Source organism: Saccopteryx leptura, chromosome 4, assembly GCF_036850995.1.
Source record: "Saccopteryx leptura isolate mSacLep1 chromosome 4, mSacLep1_pri_phased_curated, whole genome shotgun sequence".
In the NCBI taxonomy this organism is placed as follows: domain Eukaryota; kingdom Metazoa; phylum Chordata; class Mammalia; order Chiroptera; family Emballonuridae; genus Saccopteryx; species Saccopteryx leptura.
Genome location: NC_089506.1, coordinates 78,162,568 through 78,172,081, shown reverse-complemented (window position 1 = coordinate 78,172,081; position 9,514 = coordinate 78,162,568).

Genomic DNA, 9,514 nt, shown 5'->3' with positions numbered 1-9,514 from the left:
CATATGCTTTGAATTCCTACTATATGCTAAGCACTGTGCCAGGCTCTGGGAAAACAATAATTGCTCTCATTGTGTTTGTAGGAGTAGAAGATGTAGCAGTTAAAAAATTATTGCATAAATAATTATTTAACTACAATTGTGGCAAATGCAGAAAAGAAAAAGTTCAGATGGCTCTAAAAGTATGATAAGGACTAAGGACACTTAGAAAGGATGAGGTAGTAGGGAGCTTTATAGACAGGGAGAACAGTCTGTGCAAAGACCCTGTGGCAGATATGAGCCACTTCTGAACTAATAACCCATTGAAAGTAAGGATAAGGAATGCCTCTAATTCTTATTAGTATCCCCAGCACTCACACAACATTTCGAGCAGAGCAAATACTCAGTTGTTCTTAAGCAAATATCTTAAACAATTAGCGATGAGGAAAATTAAAGTCAGTGAAAAAGCAATTGGAATAATTGAGAAGTTAGCAAGGACTACACACAGTAATACTTACATAACAACTAGTTAATGAGAGTCTGTTAATTCTTTTACTAAGGTCAAAATATAGTTTAAAAATAAGTGTTAACTTTATGAGTAACCCATGTGCTTTATAGAACTAAACTAATTTTCAAATTCAAATTCAACTCTCATGCCTTACAAAAGAAATTATTTTTTCTTGCTATCTGAAATGAATGTATGTTAAAAAGAAATATAAGTTGAGCTTACTTATGCAGTATTCCTAACATGAGGTTTGGATTTATAGCCTACATTAATTATATAAACTATAAAACAATGGTTTTGTGCTCTGCTTTCAATATTCACTTCTACTCCATAGTAGTATAATGATTTTTTTTATATGTTCTTATATTTTGTGAAAGTCAAAGGAAAAAATAATGAATTTTAGAATCCTGTATTTTCCCAATCTGAGACCAGCTTATTTTACACTGTGCACTAAAATTTAATTTCAGCACTGGCCAGATAGCTTAGTTGTTTACAGCATTGTCCTGATACTCAAAAGTTACTGGTTCGATCCCCAGTCAGGGAACATGCAAAAATGGATCAATGTTTTTGTCTCTCTTCCTCCCTCTCTAAAATCAATCAATAAATTATTTTAATTTAATTTCAAAATTCTTCTCCATATATTATCTCAGTTAAACTTATCTTTAGAGAAGAATAGAATATTTACATTCTGTTTAACAGTTGAGTATTCTATACACTCAGATGGGATTAGATATGGTTGCTAAGGTAAATTAATATTATAACTCTATCTTCTAAATATCTCGTTGAATTCTCAGTACTGCCCCATGTTTACTAATGATCCTTTTCCAGCTCTTAGACCTCTAGAAAAGTGTCCTAAAGCCTGCTCTCATAAGTAGTTTTGTTTAGTAACTAGAATAATTATTTTTTGACTGAGAAAGTTATTTCTTTTTTAAATTGTTCAGTAGAGCTGGAACAACTTAATCTATATTTTAAAGACATAGGAAGAGGACTTCAATTACAGTAAATTAGGAGTAAATATAAAGGAAATAGAGGCAATGAGATTAAATTTTTGATAACTTTAATCCAGAAAGAAAAGAAAATGGTAAATTAAGGGAACCAAGGAACCAAAAGAAAATGTGTTAATTAGAGAAGGTCTTAGAGGATCTCAAGAAATGGGACAGAAGACATAGATAAAGGTGTTAGTCTCAGAGAAGAATGGATGGATAGGTTGAATATCTTGCTTATAGAAGAAAAACGTTACAAATGATACTAAAAAATTAAAAAAGGACAAAAGAGAAAAAACATATAGAATGACTTTCACCTTTCCATTTAGGAGGCAAGATTATCCGCAGAAAAATAATACACTATCCCTAATGTTTAATAGTATGTGACTCCTTAATATCCAACAATTGTTAAAATGCTAGTACTTCTATTTTATAAACTGAACAAAATGCTCTGTTATTTTTCTCTGAGACCAATACCAAACAACTTTTTCTACATGGCTTTCTAAGTAATCCTAGGTGATAATGAGCACAAACTATGAATATAATGCTATTGGGGATGAATTACATGCCTATGCCATTACCATAGAAAAAGAATCACTACAGAAGCCAAGGTTATGGTCAAAGACTCTTGAGTCTAAATTCAAACTATGCTCAGATCTAATGTGAGACACTTATAAGGTCATTTAAAATAATTTTAATGATTATACTAACAGTTAACATGTTTTTGAATATTATATTAGGGTAAATTATTTTCTTTAAAATGGTAAAATTATTAATTAACATTTATATGATTTAAAAAAAAAGAACAACAAAGTCTGAACAGTGATGATGACAGACAGTAATAATATTATTTAAATTAGCATAAATCATTGAATATAAACCTGATTATAAAACATAAGACCTGTTCTGGTCAGGTAGCTCACTTGGTAAGAGCATCATCTTGAAATGCCAGGTTGCAGGTTTGATCCAAGGGCAGGGCACATACAAGAATCAACCAATGAATGCATAAATAAGTGGAACACTAAATCGATGTTAGTCTCTTTCTCCTTCTTTCTCTTTTTCTAAAATCAATTCATAAGTAGAAATTAAAAAAAAAATTTAACACCTGATAAGAAAAATGCAAAGCAGGTTAGCACATGGTCATATTTCACATCATAAAGCTGAAATATTATAATTCTATTGTCTATTCTTTCTATGAAAAGTTGGCTCCTTCAGAAATGTCTTAATGAATAATAAAACTGATTTGATTTTTCCCACTGCAGTCAACTTTTCTGTCATGCTATTAATGATTAATAATGACTGTATGCTCAATGTTTTTTTCTTCTTCAGATAAAAGTAGTATTCTAACACAAGACTTTTATTTTTTTTTTTAGTTGTGTAGGGGGTAAAAAGATTCTGTGAGCGTACAGAACAGCTGAAATAGAAAGAAAAAATGTCAATCAATATCTCCATTCTACTCAAAATAGTTAACTTATAATACCTAGGTTTCAGTAAGTTATTTTATCGTGTTCTAGAAGAGACAGTATATTTTTTGCAGGTATTACATTATCTTTATTGGTATTTTTATATTATAATACAATAGATCTGAACATCAAGTTAGACATTTTTTAATAAGAAAGTACAATGGCAATTCAAGAATCTTAGCTGAATAAAAAATGACAATCCATATATTTTTTAAACTGTAGGAGTTCATGCTTATATAAATGTTTTCCTACTCATTTACAAGAATGGCATTCTTGGTGAAAGGTCTAAAAATGTCTGTGAAGACTAAACATAATAACATTGTTATTCTCCTCTTTATTAACAGAACAGCACATCCTTTAACAATTAGGTATGAATATTGCAAACTGAATTTAATATTAAGCTATCTCTAAAATGTTACTTTGCAGCAGGTTTTCAAATGCTTAAAGCACAGCAGGAGATTAACTCCATCTTCAAATATTAAAGCAAAACCTTTCTTTAACCTGATAAATATTACTGAAAGCAAGGGCTTCTTTTCAAGGGAGACTTATTCAATTACCAGAAGAGAAAACTAAACCTTCCAACTATTGTTGTCACATAGTCTGTTTCCACAATGACATACAAAGATATAAAGAGTATGTAGATACATGATATTGTAGATAGGTAGATGATAGATAGATAGATTATAGATATTGTAGATAGATAGATGATAGATAGATAGATAGATAGATAGATAGATAGATAGATAGATAGATAGATAGATAGATGATAGATAGATGATGATGATAGATAGATAGATAGATAGATAGATAGATAGATAGATAGATAGATAGATGCAACAATGATCATACTTCTGAATTGGTTTCAATGAACATGTGTTGGCATGCACATTTTAATGACTGCAGCCCATTTTTTGTCTTAAAATGTAATTAAGCATTTTATCATTTAACTTTATGTTTACCACCCATCTATATAGCTCATTGAAGGACTTATATTTTTTTGTATTCTTTAAGGATATCAACATTCACTGGTTTGATAGTTTTTCATAAGATGTTACAAATACATCTATGATCGTTATAAAGATATCTACAAAGTACTTTTTTACCTATGCACTTACCTACCTACCTCCTATCCATCGATGTAGCTAATTTATTACTACCTACCTATGTATTTATCATTAATTTTCCTTCTCTGAAAAGTGGAATTTCAGCTGAGGTGACAGTATTCAATTCTTAAATTCATCACACAAACTCTAAAAGTCAGCCATCAAACATTTTGTGCATGTGTCAAAGGCAAATTGTTCTAATGTTGACTGGCAGCCTAATGTGGGTAGTACCAGTGTCCCATGTTAATTAACTCCCTGGGGAGCTGGAATTTTTTTCAGAACTAATCCTTAGAACTATCCACCAGGAAGCTTGAAATAATTATTTTACTTGCATGATAAAAAAAAATTCAACAAAAAGCCAGAATAAATACATTGCCAAATATTGTAAATCTCTTAAATAATCATACCTAACTCATTTGAGTTTAGGAAAGTTGCTAAAATAATGTTATTAACCACCTAAATCACACTATTTTTCTTTTCCTGAGTTTACTAATTCTTCATTTTTTCCAGCAGAGACATGCCAAGTGTGGGCCAACTGAAAAAAAAAAAATTTTAAGTAGATGTTTATTTCCAAGAATTTATAATGAGATGATCAGTTTTATTTCTTAAAGCCGAACAGCTCAGTGATAGATAGTAACAACGCACCCCTAACTTGTCAAATATAGAGAGGCAGATTCACTTTCTACACGCGGCTATTTGCTTTCCCTACTTTATGAGCATTGCCACTCTCTTTAAAATTGAGTCTATAAATAATATGTAAGTGGGAATCTATCAGATGTTGCTTGTTTACTTGTATAATACTAATAATTCAAGATTTATATCTTGTATTTTAACCGAGAGAATCTGATTAAATCATAGAGCTACTGAATATATTTTTTCAATTCTATAGATTTTGCTAAAATATTAAAGTCGCAGAGGCTGAATAGATTTAGTAGTTGAAATAAAATGCCGAAGTGGGAACGTGAAAGTGGTCTCAGTGAATGATAAACATGATTCCCAATCTTAGTGAAGCCGATTGCCAACTACGTAACATGAATCTAACTCCTTAACCTTTAAGAGACCCCAGTTTCCTTATCTCCAAAACTGCTTCCTCCCATCATTGCTTCCTCATAAAAATATCAAATTTGCTAATATTCTAATAGACTATTGAATGGTATTTTCCACATGCCCAGAATTGGCCATTTCCTTCTCCTAGTTCTGAAGGATAAGGCATTCAGAAGTATGCTTTCTTAAACAAATTCTGACCAATGCTAACTAAGAAAGAGGAAGAACAGGTTCTATCCCCAGCAGATATGCAATCCTAACTTCTCTGGCTATGCATAAACAGACTGAAGGAGAACAACTGGTTCTGTTCTACCTTGGAAAAACTGTAGTGTTTGGACGCAAGAAGGTTTTTACTTAGCAGAGCTTGATGACATCTCCCTATTTCAAAGGAGTTATAATTATTGACACTGATGTCTACCTGGTGTCTGGATATAAAAAAGACTTCAGGCCATGAAATGAGAAGCTGCTGTAATGTAGCATGTATGGAAAAATATCAGGCCCACCTCTACTCCATCTCAGTACTTCTGGAAAGCATGAGAAGAGAATAGCCAAGTTTCTCCCTCTGCCTAAAAGAGCACTGAAGCCAGAGGAAGATGAAGAGCTTGTGGGACTGCGCAAAAGGTTTCTAGGCCAGGCACAGCAACTACATTCTTGGGGTGTGGCTTGGGGAGCTTAGTCTTCTGGCAACAGGGAAGATTGTTTGCCTTTGCTACATATATCTTCACCTGGAGGCTGGGAGGGTTAACCTGAATGCCACCTAAGAAAACAATAGGCCACATCAGCAACAAAACAAAACAAAACAAAAACACCCCAGAATAAATGAACAGTACTAGTACAAATAAGACCAGAGGATTTAACAACAACAAAAAATTTTAAAACCACTTGAAAAATAATAATACATTGCAGAACTCTAAGTAATTAGAACAGAAAATTGAGGGAAAAAAAGAGTATAGGGAGTCTCAACTTGGGTTAGTCTAGTAACTTTATGGTAGATGCTTTCAGCCCAAACTATATGACATCCCTATGCCAGATAACAGTCTTAAGTGTGCATGCATTGTGTGTATAGGATTTGACTATTGAGAGAACTAGAGATTATTATTGCCTCAATACCAAAAAAAAAATTATATTCTATTATTACTATATTCTTGTTACTATTTGATGCTACTATAAACTAAGCATTTTTCTAAGTCCTTTACTTAGAATATATCATTCCATAATTTTACTACCCCCATTTTTAAAGATAAACATATTAACGCTTGAGAAAAATGTTTCATGTATCTAAAATTGCAGTTATTAGGCCCGGTTGGCTCAGCGGTAGAGCGTCGGCCTGGCGTGCGGGGGATGTGGGTTCAATTCCCGGCTAGGGCACTTAAGAGAAGCGCCCATTTGCTTCTCCAACCCCCCCCCCCCTCCTTCCTCTCTGTCTCTCTCTTCCCCTCCCTCAGCCAAGGCTCCATTAGAGCAAAGATGGCCCGGGCACTGGGGATGGCTCCTTGGCCTCTGCCCCAGGCGCTAGAGTGGCTCTGGTCGCGACAGAGCGACGCCCCCGATGGGCAGAGCATCGCCCCCTGGTGGGCAGAGCGTTGCCCCTGGTGGGCGTGCCAGGTGGCTCCCGGTTGGGCGCATGCGGGAGTCTGTCTCTCCCCGTTTCCAGCTTCAGAAAAATACAAAAAAAAAAAAATTGCAGTTATTAGGTTGAGACCCAGGACTCAAACTTATCTGACTCAAAAAATATGTGCCCTTAACTAGCATATGTTCTGTCTCCCAATTTTTTCTCCTTAATACTCCAAATAAACCCTCCTCAGGACTAGACCAGCCTTATTATGTGATGACCTTCTCATCTTTGTTCATGTTATTCCTTCTACTTGAAATGTCATTTCCTCTTCTGTCCTGCACAAATCTTTGTCATTACTCAAAGCTCATCTCAAGCCTCATTGGTCTTTTAAGAGTGCGTATAAAGCACAAAAATTGTATGTAGAGAATGGAGTGATATATGTACATGCACATAAGTAAATTTAGAAACTATATTTGACTGATTTTACAAAAGCAAACAGTTTCAATTGTTTACTTTCACATTAAATTACATTTTTATTACCCTAAAGTCTTTTTATATCATTATTTTCTTCTACATAATTTTAAAATTTCTGATGTTCACTAAGCAACAGCTTTCTGTTTAATTGGCATTATAAATGTATTCTTCTGCTTGCAGGAAATTTCTTCTATAGGTGCTCCATTAATCAGAAAACTTTATAAACAAGGTTATAATTTATGGAACAGTGGATCATTCTGGAACGAGATACCAAGAAGAGGTTTAACTACTCAAGGAAAACAATCAGTAAATAAAACAAAATACAATGCCAAGATAACCTTTGTATGTATACAGTTAAATTTTTAACACTTTTCCCCCTTTAGAGGCAATGATGTAATTAATATAAAAGTAATAATCTTCTAGCCCTGGCCAGCTGGATCAGTGATAAAGCATCAGCCTGGCACATAGATGTCCCAGGTTCGATTCCCAGCCAAGGCACACAGGAGAAGTGCCCATCTATTTCTTCACCCTTCTCCCACCTCCTCTCTATCTCTCTCTTCCCTTCCCGCAGCCAAGGCTCCATTGGAGCAAAGTTGGCCCTGGCACTGAGGATGGATCCATGGCCTCTGCCTCAGGTACTAGAATGGCTCTGGTTGCAATGGAGCAATGTCCCAGATGGGCAGAGCATCACCCCTTAGTGGGCTTTCCGGGTGGATCTCAGTGGGGCATATGCAGAAGTCAGTCTCTCTGCCTCCCAGCCTCTCACTTCAATAAAAGAATAAAAAGAATCTTCTTATTTCACTTTTCTGGAATTCTTTTTCTCATGAATGTGGCTGATTATCCGAAGTTCCCAAATATCAGCAAGTATATGTCTCAATTGACTTTATTTATTAACATGTCTTGATTTTTCCCCCATCCTTAAAATACACAAATCAATCAACAGTGGAAAACTCAGAAGTCAAAACAACTTTATTCAAGGTCCTGCTTGTTCCAACGTCATCTATCTATTGGATTTTTAGTTGATTTCTCTTGCCCGTGATTTTCTCACCTCAAAAACTAGGGGAACCTTAATTAACTCATATAAAATGTTGGGAGGTTTACCAAAGTAACATGAAGTGTTTAATAAATTGTTTAGTTCATCAGTAAGAACTTACTGTTTTATATATCCAAAATAGCTATCAGATATTTTCATCAATTTGTTTATTAAATATATTCTTCCATTAATTAGTCCCTAGTATATTTATCCTTCAATTCCTTAAGCCTTAAACCACAGGATATTTGAGTCACACAGCACAGCAAACATCTAACACCTTTCACTAATTGCAGTATGCTAAGTATTGTATAAATACTTCTTATAGATAATGCGATTTAATCATCACCAAATCTATGAAATGAAAAATGACAGAGACTGATAGTAAAAACAAAAATATATCTCCCCTTTTCTTCCAATTACGTGTCTTCTCAGCTAGATCATATTTCTCAGACTTTCTTGTTGTTATATACAGCCATGTGGTAAAGTTTTTGCAAAGGATCTTTGAGCAGAAGTGATGTGTGCAATCTCAAACTTGAGCCTCAGGTCATAGGGTTTTTGTCCCTTACAGTATCTTCTATTTTTATTCTCACAGAAACTCAAACATGGAACTATCCAACTTCTATCACATATATGACAATATTACTCTAGGAACTGGCAGAGTAACCTAATGGAAGGAATCTGGGTCTCTGAATGATCACACAGAACTGTGTAATGAATGGTACTTTAAACCATTGTATTTTGGTGGCTTTTTAATTATAGCAATTTACTTTTATCTTAATAATACAAATATTATCAACCCATTTTAAGATATAGAAACAGATTCTCAATGAGTTTTAAAAATTGTGTAAGGTTATAAAGATAATAATTGGTTGAGTTAAGATTTTAAATTTAGATGACCTCTACACTATTTCTCCTGGTAGTCATGTTCACTGAGAAGGACTACTCAATATTTGATTGTGTTAAGTCTTATACTTGGGGAGGTGGCATTCCTGGTTTTTCTAAATTTTATCCTTCAGTGTTGTCTTTGAAATTTAGAAATTTGGAAGAAATAGAGGAAATCTCAAATAGAATATATAAAGTAAAAAATTTAAAGAATATATTTATTATAATATAAAAGTTAAAATTTACTGAGTACCACTACAGTCAGAGAAATCCAGAACTAATCAGAGGTTAAAGTAGTGAAGGCATTTTTTATCCAGGAATTATTGCAATTGGGCAAGAAAGAGCTCAGTATAGAGCTGGGATCAACTCCAAATACAATAAAGGCAAGTGGATATTTATAGCTAAGGAGCAGGGTAGAGGTGAGTGAATGGAAATTTTCTAAGAGAATGGGTAGAGGGATTCTAGCTAAACTGATTTGATAGGTTTCTTTCTGAAG